Raw genomic sequence first — 13,097 nt, forward strand, 5'->3', positions numbered from 1 at the left:
CAAAAGCTTTGAAGTTTCATTAGGTCCCATTTGTTTATTTTTGTTTTTATTTCCATTACTCTAGGAGGTGGGTCAGAAAGGATCTTGCTGTGATTTATGTCATAGAGTGTTCTGCCTATGTTTTCCTCTAAGAGTTTGATAGTTTCTGCCCTTACATTTAGGTCTTTAATCCATTTTGAGCTTATTTTTGTGTATGGTGTTAGGGAGTGATCTAATCTCATACTTTTAAAAGTACCTGTCCAGTTTTCCCAGCACCACTTATTGAAGAGGTTGTCCTTTCTCCACTGTACATTCCTGCCACCTTTATCAAAGATAAGGTGTCCATATGTGCGTGGGTTTATCTCTCGGCTTTCTATCCTGTTCCATTGATCTATCTGTTTTTGTGCCAGTACCATACCGTCTTGATAACTGTAGCTTTGTAGTATAGTCTGAAGTCAGGGAGCCTGATTCCTCCAGTTCCTTTTTTCGTTCTCAAGATTGCTTTGGCTATTCGGGGTCTTTTGTGTTTCCATACAAATTGCAACATTTTTTGTTCTAGTTCTATGAAAAATGCCAGTGGTAGTTTGATAGGGATTGCATTGAATCTATAGATTGCTTTGGGTAGTAGAGTTATTTTCACAATGTTGATTCTTCCAATCCAAGAACATGGTATATCTCTCCATCTATTTGTATCATCTTTAATTTCTTTCATCAGTGTCTTATAATTTTCTGCATATAGGTCTTTTGTCTCCTTAGGTAGGTTTATTCCTAGATATTTTATTCTTTTTGTTGCAATGGTAAATGGGAGTGTTTTCTTGATTTCACTTTCAGATTTTTCATCATTAGTATATAGGAATGCCAGAGATTTCTGTGCATTAATTTTGTATCCTGCTACTTTACCAAATTCATTGATTAGCTCTAGTAGTTTTCTGGTAGCATCTTTAGGATTCTCTATGTATAGGATCATGTTATCTGCAAACAGTGACAGCTTTACTTCTTCTTTTCCGATTTGGATTCCTTTTATTTCCTTTTCTTCTCTGATTGCTGTGGCTAAAACTTCCAAAACTATGTTGAATAAGAGTGGTGAGAGTGGGCAACCTTGTCTTGTTCCTGATCTTAGTGGAAATGCTTTCAGTTTCTCACCATTGAGGATGATGTTTGCTGTGGGCTTGTCATATATGGCCTTTATTATGTTGAGGAAAGTTCCCTCTATGCCTACTTTCTGCAGGGTTTTTATCATTAATGGGTGTTGAATTTTGTCAAAAGCTTTCTCTGCATCTGTTGAGATGATCATATGGTTTTTCTCCTTCAATTTGTTAATATGGTTTATCACATTGATAGATTTGCGTATATTGAAGAATCCTTGCATTCCTGGAATAAACCCCACTTGATCATGGTGTGTGATCCTTTTAATGTGCTGTTGGATTCTGTTTCCTAGTATTTTGTTGAGGATTTTTGCATCTATGTTCATCAGTGATATTGGCCTGTACTTTTCTTTCTTTGTGACATCCTTGTCTGGTTTTGGTATGAAGGTGATGGTGGCCTCGTAGAAGGAGTTTGGGAGTGTTCCTCCCTCTGCTATATTTTGGAAGAGTTTGAGAAGGATAGGTGTTAGCTCTTCTCTAAATGTTTGATAAAATCGCCTGTGAAGCCATCTGGTCCTGGGCTTTTGTTTGTTGGAAGATTTTTAATCACAGTTTCAATTTCAGTGCTTGTGATTGGTCTGTTTGTATTTTCTATTTCTTCCTGATTCAGTCTTGGCAGGTTGTGCATTTCTAAGAATTTGTCCATTTCTTCCAGATTGTCCACTTTATTGGCATAGAGTTGCTTGTAGTAATCTCTCATGATCTTTTTTATTTCTGCAGTGTCAGTTGTTACCTCTCCTTTTTCATTTCTAATTCTATTGATTTGAGTCTTCTCCCTTTTTTTCTTGATGAGTCTGGCTAGTGGTTTATCTATTTTGTTTATCTTCTCAAAGAACCAGCTTTTAGTTTTATTGATCTTTGCTATTGTTTCCTTCATTTCTTTTTCATTTATTTCTGATCTGATTTTTATGATTTCTTTCCTTCTGCTAGCTTTGGGGTTTTTTTGTTCTTTCTCTAATGGCTTTAGGTGCAAGGTTAGGTTGTTTATTCGAGATGTTTCCTGCTTCTTAGGGTGGGCTTGTATTGCTATAAACTTCCCCCTTAGAACTGCTTTTGCTGCATCCCATAGGTTTTGGGTTGTTGTGTCTCCATTGTCATTTGTTTCTAGGTATTTTTTGATTTCCTCTTTGATTTCTTCAGTGATCATTTCATTATTAAGTAGTGTATTGTTTAGCCTCCAAGTGTTTGTATTTTTTACAGATCTTTCCCTGTAATTGATGTCTAGTCTCATGGTGTTGTGGTCAGAAAAGATACTTGATACAATTTCAATTTTCTTAAATTTACCAAGGCTTGATTTGTGACCCAAGATATGATCTATCCTGGAGAATGTTCCATGAGCACTTGAGAAAAATGTGTATTCTGTTGTTTTTGGATGGAGTGTCCTATAAATATCAATTAAGTCCATCTTGTTTAATGTATCAGTTAAAGCTTGTGTTTCCTTATTTATTTTCATTTTGGATGATCTGTCCATGGGTGAAAGTGGGGTGTTTAAGTCCCCTACTATGAATGTGTTACTGTTGATTTCCCCTTTTATGGCTGTTAGTATTTGCCTTATGTATTGAGGTGCTCCTATGTTGGGTGCGTAAATATTTACAATTGTTATATGTTCTTCTTGGATTGATCCTTTGATCATTATGTAGTGTCATTCTTTGTCTCTTTTAATAGTCCTTATTTTAAAGTCTATTTTGTCTGATATGAGAATTGCTACTCCAGCTTTCTTTTGGTTTCCATTTGCATGGAATATCTTTTTCCATCCCCTTACTTTCAGTCTGTATGTGTCTCTAGGTCTGGAGTGGGTCTCTTGTAGACAGCATATATAAGGGTCTATAAGCATATATAAGCATATATAATCCATTCAGCTAATCTGTGTCTTTTGGTGGGAGCATTTAGTCCATTTACATTTAAGGTAATTATCGATATGTATGTTCCTATTCCCATTTTCTAAATTGTTTTGGGTTTGTTATTATAGGTCTTTTCCTTCTCTTGCATTTCTTGCCTAGAGAAAATCCTTTAGCATTTGTTGTAAGGCTGGTTTGGTGGTGCTGAACTCTTTCAGCTTTTGCTTGTCTGCACAGGTTTTAATTTCTCCATCAAATCTGAATGAGATCCTTGCTGGGTAGAGTAGTCTTGGCTCCAGGTTTTTCTCCTTCATCACTTTCAGTATGTCCTGCCACTCCCTTCTGGCTTGTAGGGTTTCTGCTGAGAGATCAGCTGTTAACCTTATGGGGATTCCCTTATGTGTTATTTGTTGTTTTTCCCTTGCTGCTTTTAATATGCTTTCTTTGTATTTAATTTTTGACAGTTTGATTAATATGTGTCTTGGCGTATTTCTCCTTGTATTTATCTTGTATGGGACTCTCTGTGCTTCCTGGACTTGATTAATTATTTCCTTTCCCATATTAGGGAAGTTTTCAACTATAATCTCTTCAAATATTTTCTCAGTCCCTTTCTTTTTCTCTTCTTCTTCTGGAACCCCTATAATTTGAATGTTGGTGCGTTTAATGTTGTCCCAGAGGTCTCTGAGACTGTCCTCAGTTCTTTTCATTCTTTTTTCTTTATTCTGCTCTGCAGCAGTTATTTCCACTCTTTTATCTTCCAGGTCACTTATCCGTTCTTCTGCCTCAGTTATTCTGCTATTGATCCCACCTAGAGTACTTTTAATTTCATTTATTGTGTTGTTCATTGTTGCTTGTTTCATCTTTATTTCTTCTAGGTCCTTGTTAACTGTTTCTTGCATTTTGTCCATTCTATTTCCAAGATTTCGGATCATCCTTACTATCCTTATTCTGAATTCTTTTTCAGGTAGACTGGCTATTTCCTCTTCATTTGTTAGGTCTGGTGCATTTTTATCTTGCTCCTTTATTTGCTGTGTGTTTTTCTGTCTTCTCATTTTGCTTATCTTACTGTGTTTGGGGTCTCCTTTTTGCAGACTGCAGGTTCGTAGTTCCCACTGTTTTTGCTGTCTGTCTCCAGTGGCTAAGGTTGGTTCAGTGGCTTGTGTAGGCTTCCTGGTGGAGGGGACTAGTGCCTGTGTTCCGGTGGATGGGACTGGATCTTGTCTCTCTAGTGGGCAGGTTCACGTCTGGTGGTGTGTTTTGGGGTGTCTGTGGCCTTATTATGATTTTAGGCAGCCTCTTTGCTAATGGGTGGGGTTGTGTTCCTGTTTTGCTAGTTGTTTGGCATAGGTTATCCAGCACTGTGGCTTGCTGGTCGTTGAGTGAAGCTGGGTGCTGGCGTTAAGATGGAGGTCTCTGGGAGATTTTCGCCGTTTGATATTATGTGGAGCTGGGAGGTCTCTTGTTGACCAGTGTCCTGTAGTTGGCTCTCCTACCTCAGAGGCAGAGCCCTGACTCCTGGCTGGAGCACCAAGAGCCTTTCATCCACACGGCTCAGGATAAAAGGGAGAAAAACTAGAGGGAATTAGTAGAAGTATGAGGAAAGAAAGAAGGAAAGGAGGGAACAAAGGAAGGAAGGAAGAAAGAAAGAAAGAAGCACAGAAGGAAAGAAAGGAGGGAGGGAGGGAGGGAGGAAGGAAGGAGGGAAAGAAGGAAAAAAGAAAGAAAGAAGATACAGTAAAAATAAAATAAAGTATAATAAAGTTATTGAATTAAAAAATTCTTATTTAGAAAAAAAATAAGGGACGGATAGAACCTTAGGACAAATGTTGGAAGCAAAGCTATACAGCCAAAATCTTACACAGAAGCATACACATACACCCTCACTAAAAGAGGTAAAGGGGGAAAAATCATAAATCTTGCTGTCAGAGACCACCTCCTCAATTTGGGATGACTCGTTGTCTAAAGGAGGGAAGGAAGGAAGGAAAGAAAGAAAGAAAGAAAGAACGAAGGTAAAGTATAATAACGTTATTAAAATTGATTATTAAGAAAAAAATTTTTTAAAAAAATCATGGACGGATAGAACCCTAGGACAAATGGTGGAAGCAAGACTATACAGACAAGATCTCACACAGAAGCATACACATATACATTCACAGAAAGAGGAATAGGGAAAAAAAGCATAGATCTTGCTCCTAAAGTCCACTTCCTTAATTTGGGATGATTGGTTGTCTATTCAGGTATTCCACAGATGCAGGATATATCAAGTTGATTGTGGAGCTTTAATCTGCTGCTTCTGAGGCTGCTGGGAGAGATTTCCCTTTCTCTTCTTTGTTCTCACAGTTCACAGGGGCTCAGCTTTGGATTGGGCCCTGCCTCTGCGTGTAGGTCGCTGGAGGGCGTCTGTTTTTTGCTCAGACAGGATGGGGTTAAAAGAGTCACTGATTCGGGGGCTCTGGCGCACTCAGGCCGGTGGGGAGGGAGGGGCACGGAGTGCGGGGTGGGCCTGCGGCGGCAAAGTCCGGCGTGACTTTGCACCAGCCTGAGGCCCGCCATGCGTTCTCCCGGGAAAGTTGTCCCTGGATCCCGGGAACCTGGCAGTGGCGGGCTGCACAGGCTCCGCGGAAGAAGGGTGTGGAGAGTGACCTGTGCTCGCACACAGGCCCCTTGGTGGCAGCAGCAGCAGCCTTAGCGTCTCCCGCCCGTCTCTGGGGTCCGCGCTTTTAGCCGCAGCTTGCGCCCGTCTCTGGGGTCCGCACTTTTAACCACGGCTCGCGCCTGTCTCTGAGGTCCGCGCTTTTAGCTGCGGCTCGCGCCCGTCTCTGGGGTTCATGCTTTTAGCCGCGGCTTGCGCCCATCTCTGGAGTTCCTTTAAGCAGCGTTCTTAAACCCCTCTCCTCACGCACCAGGAAACAAAGAGGGAAGAAAAAGTCTCTTGCCTCTTCGGCAGGTGCAGACTTTTCCCCGGACTCCCTCCTGGCTAGCCGTGGTGCACCAACCCCTTCAGGCTATGTTCAAGCCACCAACCCCAGTCCTCTCCCTGCGCTCCGTCCAAAACCGAAACCCGAGCCTCAGAGCCTCAGCTCTCAGCCCCGCCCGCCCCGGCGGGTGAGCAGACAAGCCTCTCGGGCTGGTGAGTGCCAGTCGGCACCGATCCTCTGTGCGGGAATCTCCCCGCTTTGCCCTCCGCACCCGTTGCTGTGCACTCCTCTGCGGCTTCGAAGCTCCCCCCTCCGCCTCCCGCAGTCTCCGCCCGTGAAGGGGCTTCCTAGTGTGTGGAAACTTTTCTTCCTTCACAGCTCCCTCCCACTGGTGCAGGTGCCGTCCCTATTCTTTTGTCTCTGTTTTTTCTTTTTTTTTTCTTTTGCCCTACCCAGGTACATGGGGAGTTTCTTGCCTTTTGGGAGGTCTGAGGTCTTCTGCCAGCCTTCAGTAGGTGTTCTGTAGGAGTTGTTCCACGTGTAGATGTATTTCTGGTGTATCTGTGGGGAGGAAGGTGATCTCCGTGTCTTACTCTTCCGCCATCTTCAAGGTCCCCCCCTCTATCTATTTCTTCTTGATTCAGTTTTGGTGGGCTCTATGTTTTTAGAAAGTTGTCCATTTCTTCTAGGTTGTCAAATTTGTTGGCATACAGTTGTTTATAGTATTCTCTTATGTTTTTTTTTTTTATTTCTGAGGTATTAATTGAGATTTCTCCTTTTTCATTTCTTATTTTGTGTATTTGGGTTCTCTCTCTTTTCTTATAGATGAGTCTGGCCAGAGGTTTGTCAATTTTGTTTACCCTTTCAAAGAACCATCTCTTGGTTTTATTGATTTTTTTTCTGTTGTTTTTTTTACCTCTATTTTATTTATTTCCTCCCTGATCTTTATTATTTCCTTCCTTCTGCTGACTCCAAGTTTATTTTGTTTTCCTTTTTCTAATTCTTTTAGTTGGTACGTTAGGTTGTTTGAGATTTTTCTTGTTTTTTGAGGAAGGCCTGTATCACTATGAACTTCCCTTTAAGAACTGCTTTTGCTGCATTCCATAGATTTTGTATGGTTGTGTTTTCATTGGTATTTGTCTCAAGGTATTTTTAAATTTCTTTTTCGATTTCCTTGTTGACCCTTTGGGTTTTTAGTAGCATGTTGTTTAGTCTTCATGTAATCATTCTTTTCTCATTTCTTTTCCTGTGGTTGATTTCTAGTTTCATGCCGTTGTGGTCAGAGAAGATGTTTGAAAGAATTTCTATATTCTGAAACTTGTTGAGGTTAGTTTTATGCCCTAGTATGTGGTCAATCCTAGAGAATGTTCCATGTGCACTTAAAATGAATGTGTATTCTCATTTTTTTGGATGTAATGTCCTGAAAATATCAACGAAGTCTAACTGTTCTATTGTATCATTTATGATCTCTGTTGCCTTATTGGTTTTCTGTCTGGAAGATCTGTCCATTGATGTGAGTTGATGAGTGTAAAAATCCTCTTCTTGTATTGATCCTTTTATCATTATGTAGTGTCCTTCTTTTTCTTTATAGCCTTTGCTTTAAAGTTTATTTTGTCTGATATAAGTATTGCAACTCCTGCTTTCTTTCATTTCCATTTGCATGAAACATCTTTTTCCATCCCCTCACTTTCAATATATATGTGTCCTTTGCCCTAAGGTGGGTCTCTTATAGGCAGCATATTGTAGGCTCTTGTTTTTTTTATTCACTCTGCCACTCTTTGTCTTTTGATTGGAGCATTCAGTCCATTGACATTTAAGGTAATTATTGATACATATGTATTTATTGCCATGTTAAACCTTGTTTTCCAGTTGATTCTTTGTTTCTTCTTTGCTCTTTTTCTGCTTTGATGATTTCCTTTTATGCTTGTGTTCTCTTCTTTTTGGTTTTTTTGAATCTATTGTATGTTTTTGATCTGTGGTTGCCCTGTTTTTCAAGTATGTTAACCCCTTCCTATATCTGCTTGACTTATAGTCATATAGGCTCAAACACATTCTAAAAAAAAAAAGAAGAAAGAATCTGCATTTTCTTACTCTCTTTTCCCACATTTTATGATTTTGATGTCCTTTTTTACATCTTCATGTTTATCCTTTTGCTATTCCTTTTATTTATAATTGCTTTCACATATAGGTTTTTTTTTCTTTTTTCTCATTTTGATCTGTATACTGGCTAATTTAAGTGATTTAATTTCCAATTATTATTTCCTCCTTCATATATCTTCTTGGTTCTTTTCTATTTAGAGGATATCTTTCAATATTTCTTTTAGGATAGGTTTACTATTGCTGTATTCTTTTAGTTTTTGCTTGTCAGAGAAATTATTATTTTTCCTTTTCTAAATGATAATCTTGCTGGCTAGAGTATTCTGGGTTGCAGATCTTTCCCTTTCAAGACAATATATGTTGCCACTCCCTCCAGCCTGCAGTGTTTCTGTAGAGAAATCAGCTGATAACTTTATAGAGGTACCTTTGTAATTAACTCTTTGTTTTTCTCTTGCTGCCTTTAGAATCCTCTCTTTAACTTTTGCCATTTTTATTATAATATGTCTTGGTGTAGATCTGTTTGGATTCATATTTTTGGGGATGCTGTATGCTTCCTATATGTGGATATCTGTTTCCTTCTTTAGGTTTGGGAAGTTTCCAGCCATAATTTCTTCAAATACATTTTCAATCCCCTTTTCTCTTTCTTCTCCTTCTGGAATCCCTATTATGCATAGATTGGGACATTTTATACCATCTCATAGGTCTCTTATATTGCTTTCTTTTTTTTAAATTGGCTTTCTGTCTGCTGTTTTGATTGGGTAATTTCCATTTTTCTATCTTCCAGATCACTTATTCTTTCTTCTGCATTATTCATTCTGCTATTCATTGCCTTTAGTTCAGGTTCATCTCAGCAAATAAATTTTCTAATTTTGGCTCCTCCTTATAGTTTCTAGTTTCTTTTTACAGTAATATGCATTTCTGTCAGTAGCCTTTCTAAATTCCTTCAGTATTTTTATTACCTCCTTTTTGAACTTCGTGTCTATTAGACTGAAGAGGTTTGTTTCATTGTTCCTTCAGGGGAGTTCTCTTGGTCTTTTTTTTTTTTAATTTTTAATTTTTTAAATTTATTTTTGGCTGTGTTGGGTCTTTGTTGCTGTGTGGGCTTTCTCTAGTTGTGGCGAACAGGGGTTATTCTTCATTGCGGTGCATGGACTTCTCATTGCGGTGGCTTCTCTTGTTGCGGAGTACAGGCTGTAGGTGCACGGGCTTCAGTAGTTGTGGCACGTGGGCTCAGTAGTTGTGGCGCATGGGCCTAGTTGCTTTGTGGCATGTGGGATCTTCCTGGACCAGGGCTTGAACCCGTGCCCCCTGCATTGGCAGGTGGATTCTTATCCACTGTGCCACCAGGGAAGTCCTCTCTTGGTCTTTTAACTGGGAGTGGTTCCTCTGCTTCTTCATTTTGCTTATATTTCTCTTAGTCTGTGAGTTTAGGAGAAACAATTATCTACCGTTGTCTTGGAGGGCTATTTATATATGGGAGCATCCCTTCGGAGCTTGTGTGGGCTTAATATTTTTTGGTGTGAAGGTTATTTTTGGTTTGGATGCTTGCTATCTCTTTCCTCCATGTGTGCTGGCCATTATCCCCTTGATAGGGGGTGTGCAGTTATGCTGCCCGTGAATGCTCCCAGGAAGGAGGGGGTAGTGGTTGGCTCCCAGTTGCAGGTCCCTCAGTAGTGGCGGCGGGTTGAGTGCACTCCTCAGGAGGTGGGGGCAGCAGTTGGCGTTGGGTCTCAGGACCCTTGGCAGTAGCAGCCAAGGTGATCTGGGCCCACCTCTGGAGTCCGAGATGGCAGCTGTGGCTTGTGCCCGTCCCCTGAGCTCATGTAGGCAGTGCCCTGCCACTTGAGAGAGCATGTGAAAAAAGAAGTTCCTATGGCAGGCCCACCCCTCTCCTTTCACACCACCCAATGGTGGTGCCCTGCCTTTCTGGTGGGCCCAGGCCTCCCCCCATACTCCCTTGGTTGTGGCGTACCACACCCTTGCCCCCTCAGGATGTCTCCATGCAGCCAATGCCAGTCTTCTCCCCTGGGTCTGGTCTCTGAAGCCTGGGCCTCAGCACCCAGGCCCGACCCACCCCCTCTGTCCCAGCTAATCTCCCCACCATTGAGGGCACTTCCCAGTGTGCAGAAACCTTTATTCTTTCACAGCTCCATCCAAGGGGCACAGGTCCTGTCCCAATTCCTGTCTCTTTTTTTTCTTTTTTCTTTTGCCCTACCCACTTATGTGGAGATTTTCTTCCTTTCTGGAAGTCTGAGGTCTTCTGCCCATATTCAGTAGATGTTCTGTGAGAATTGTTCCACATGTAGATATATTTTTGATGTATTTGTGGGAGAAGGTGAGGTCCATGTCCTATTCCTCCGCCATCTTGATCCAATCTCTTATGTGTATTTGTTTTAGTTTCCATGTTTAAAAAGCTAGAAACGGACAAAGTAGTGAGAGGTAGGTACTCGTTACATGTATTCCTCACAAATGTGTTTGTTTCTATAAGAGGATTCAGGTCTTGTTACATCACCTCAGTATGGCCTTCCACAACCTCCCTATTTATAATGGCACTCTTCATTTCAAGCAGTCCGTTTATTCCCTTGTTTTTTCTCCTAAGCACTTACTAGCTCTTCTAACTTCTGAAATTGTATTTCAAAATTTCCACTTATCTGTCCTATTTGAAAAATTGGGGGGCACTACATCTCTTTCCCACACTCTTTCTGCTTCCTTTGATGATACTTACTAATCATGATTCCTGAAATCAGCCCAAACTTTGATTTTATCATACTTTTGTCTGTGCTCCCCTAAGTGCTTATTCACATTAGTTGACCTGGTTTAAAGTTGTATCTCTCCTGCCTCAAACATAATAAGGCACAGAATAGGCATACAATGGATATCTGAGAGTGAAAGAATTTTGATTCCCAGTCTTTTTCTCCTCCTAATTTGTCTATCTTTGAGCACTCTATCCTCAAGTTCTGCTCTTTTTCTTCTTATACAATAACTCTTTCCAGGCCTCATCCATACCTGCAGTTTAAGCCTTTTTACTTTATTCTAATGACTTGTGCCCCTTCAGGGCAGCTGTATTTCAGTGTTATGGTCTCTTTATTCTCAAAATGGTTGAAAAAAACTAAATTTTTTTTCTCACAACTCAAATATCCTTCTTTTTCCCCTTCCATAATTATTTTGTCCTGGTAGCCTATCCTCATAACAGACAACCAAGAAATCACTTTAAAGTTCTGAATCATCTCTGTTATCCTCATACCAATCTTTCAATACTTCCTGACATTTTAGTTTTCCTTTGTACTCAGTATTTTCATGTTCTCACGGCCTAATGACATCACCCAAAACTTAGAGCCCTGCTCTTTAATGCCTCAATTTTTCTTATTCCTAATTGGATTTAATTTTTACATAATGTATTAAATTCATTTTTCTCTGGGCTGACAAAATAACTTATGGCTTATAAACTGGGTTTTACATATAACTTAATACATGAAATTTAGTGACCATCAAATAAATTATGAACCCCTCTTACATTATCAGATGTATTTCTTTCTGTTGCCTACCCTGATGCCAGAGCTTATATGATCCAGTCTCCTTGTAAGTGTCACCCATTCATGTGCCATTCTTCCTTACATCACAGTTTTCATCATTGTATGCTTTCCCTATACAGCTACTTAAATTTTATACATTCATTAAATTGCTTAGCATGCCTGGCACAAGGGAGTGTCTCGTTATTTTTTGTTATTTTTGCAATATTAATTTTTGGCTAAGATTCCTACTTCTATAAAATAATCATGGAATATATTAGGCTATTTTAATTTCTCCTTTTTTGTAATCTCCCAACTCATTTCATGGCTATTTCACAAGAAAATGAGACTTTTCAGACACTCAGTGCTCGATAACATACAGTCATTGAAAGAACACTTTTTCTTTCCTTGAAATTCACTAAAAAGTGTGGCCTCAGTTTTATTCTTCCATACTCAGGTTTGCAATGTAAATAAATATGATTACATTGTGGATTAGCTCCAAAGCCAGGTAGAGGAGAAGTAGTTCATATCAATTCACTCTGAAAGCACTATCTCAAATACAAATGCCCAGCTCAGGTTTCTGTTTCCCCCAGCAGTTACTTTTGATTAACATGAAATTATTCAGTTACTTGTAATTAATTCTTTGCAAACGAAGCAACTGACAAAGGATTAATCTCCAAAATATACAAGCAGCTCATGCAGCTCAATATCAAATAAACAAGCAACCCAATCCAAAAATGGGCAGAAGACCTAAATGGACATTTCTCCAAAACAGATATACAGATTGACAACAAACACATGAAAGGATACTCAACATCACTAATTATTAGAGAAATGCAAATCAAAACTACAATGACCTCATTGTATGTAGTTGATTGATACCTATCACCTCACACTGGTCAGAATGGCCATCATCAAAAAATCTACAAACAATAAATGCTGGAGAGGGTGTGGAGAAAAGGGAACCCTCCTGCACTGTTGTGGGAATGTAAATTGATACAGCCACTATGGAGAACAATATGGAGGTTCCTTAAAAAACTAAAAATAGAACTGCCATATGACCCAGCAATCCCACTATGGGCATATACCCTGAGAAAACCATAATTCAAAAAGACTCATGTACCACAATGTTCATTGCAGCAGTATTTACAACAGCCAGGACATGGAAGCAACCTAAGTGTCCATTGACAGATGAATGGATAAAGAAGATGTGGCACATAAATACAATGACATATTACTCAGCCATAAAAGGAAATGAAATTGAGTTATTCATACTGAGGTGGATGGACCTAGATTCTGTCCTACAGAGTGAAGTAAGTCAGAAAGAGAAAAACAAATACTGTATGTTAACTCATATATATGGAATCTAAAAATAAAAAGGTACTGATGAACCTAGCTGCAAGGCAGGAATAAAGAGGTAGACATAGAAAATGGACTTGAGGACACTAGGAGGGGGAAGGGTAAGCTGGGACGAAGTGAGAGAGTAGCATTGACATATATACACTACAAAATGTAAAGTAGATAGCTAGTGGGAAGCAGCTGCATCACACAGGGAGATCAGCTCTGTGCTTTGTGACCACTTAGAGGGGTGGGATAGGGAGGGTGGGAGGG

The 13,097-nt window shown here is 39.8% G+C and overlaps 1 long non-coding RNA gene across 1 annotated transcript in view; it reads right to left on the reverse strand.

Moving 5' to 3' along the window:
• Positions 1-13,097, reverse strand: part of LOC141278955 (uncharacterized) — an 89,270-nt gene that overhangs the window by 58,801 nt on the left and 17,372 nt on the right. The gene's annotated exons all lie outside the window — the stretch shown is intronic.

Source organism: Tursiops truncatus, chromosome 6 (assembly GCF_011762595.2).
Source record: "Tursiops truncatus isolate mTurTru1 chromosome 6, mTurTru1.mat.Y, whole genome shotgun sequence".
NCBI classification, from domain to species: Eukaryota; Metazoa; Chordata; class Mammalia; order Artiodactyla; family Delphinidae; genus Tursiops; species Tursiops truncatus.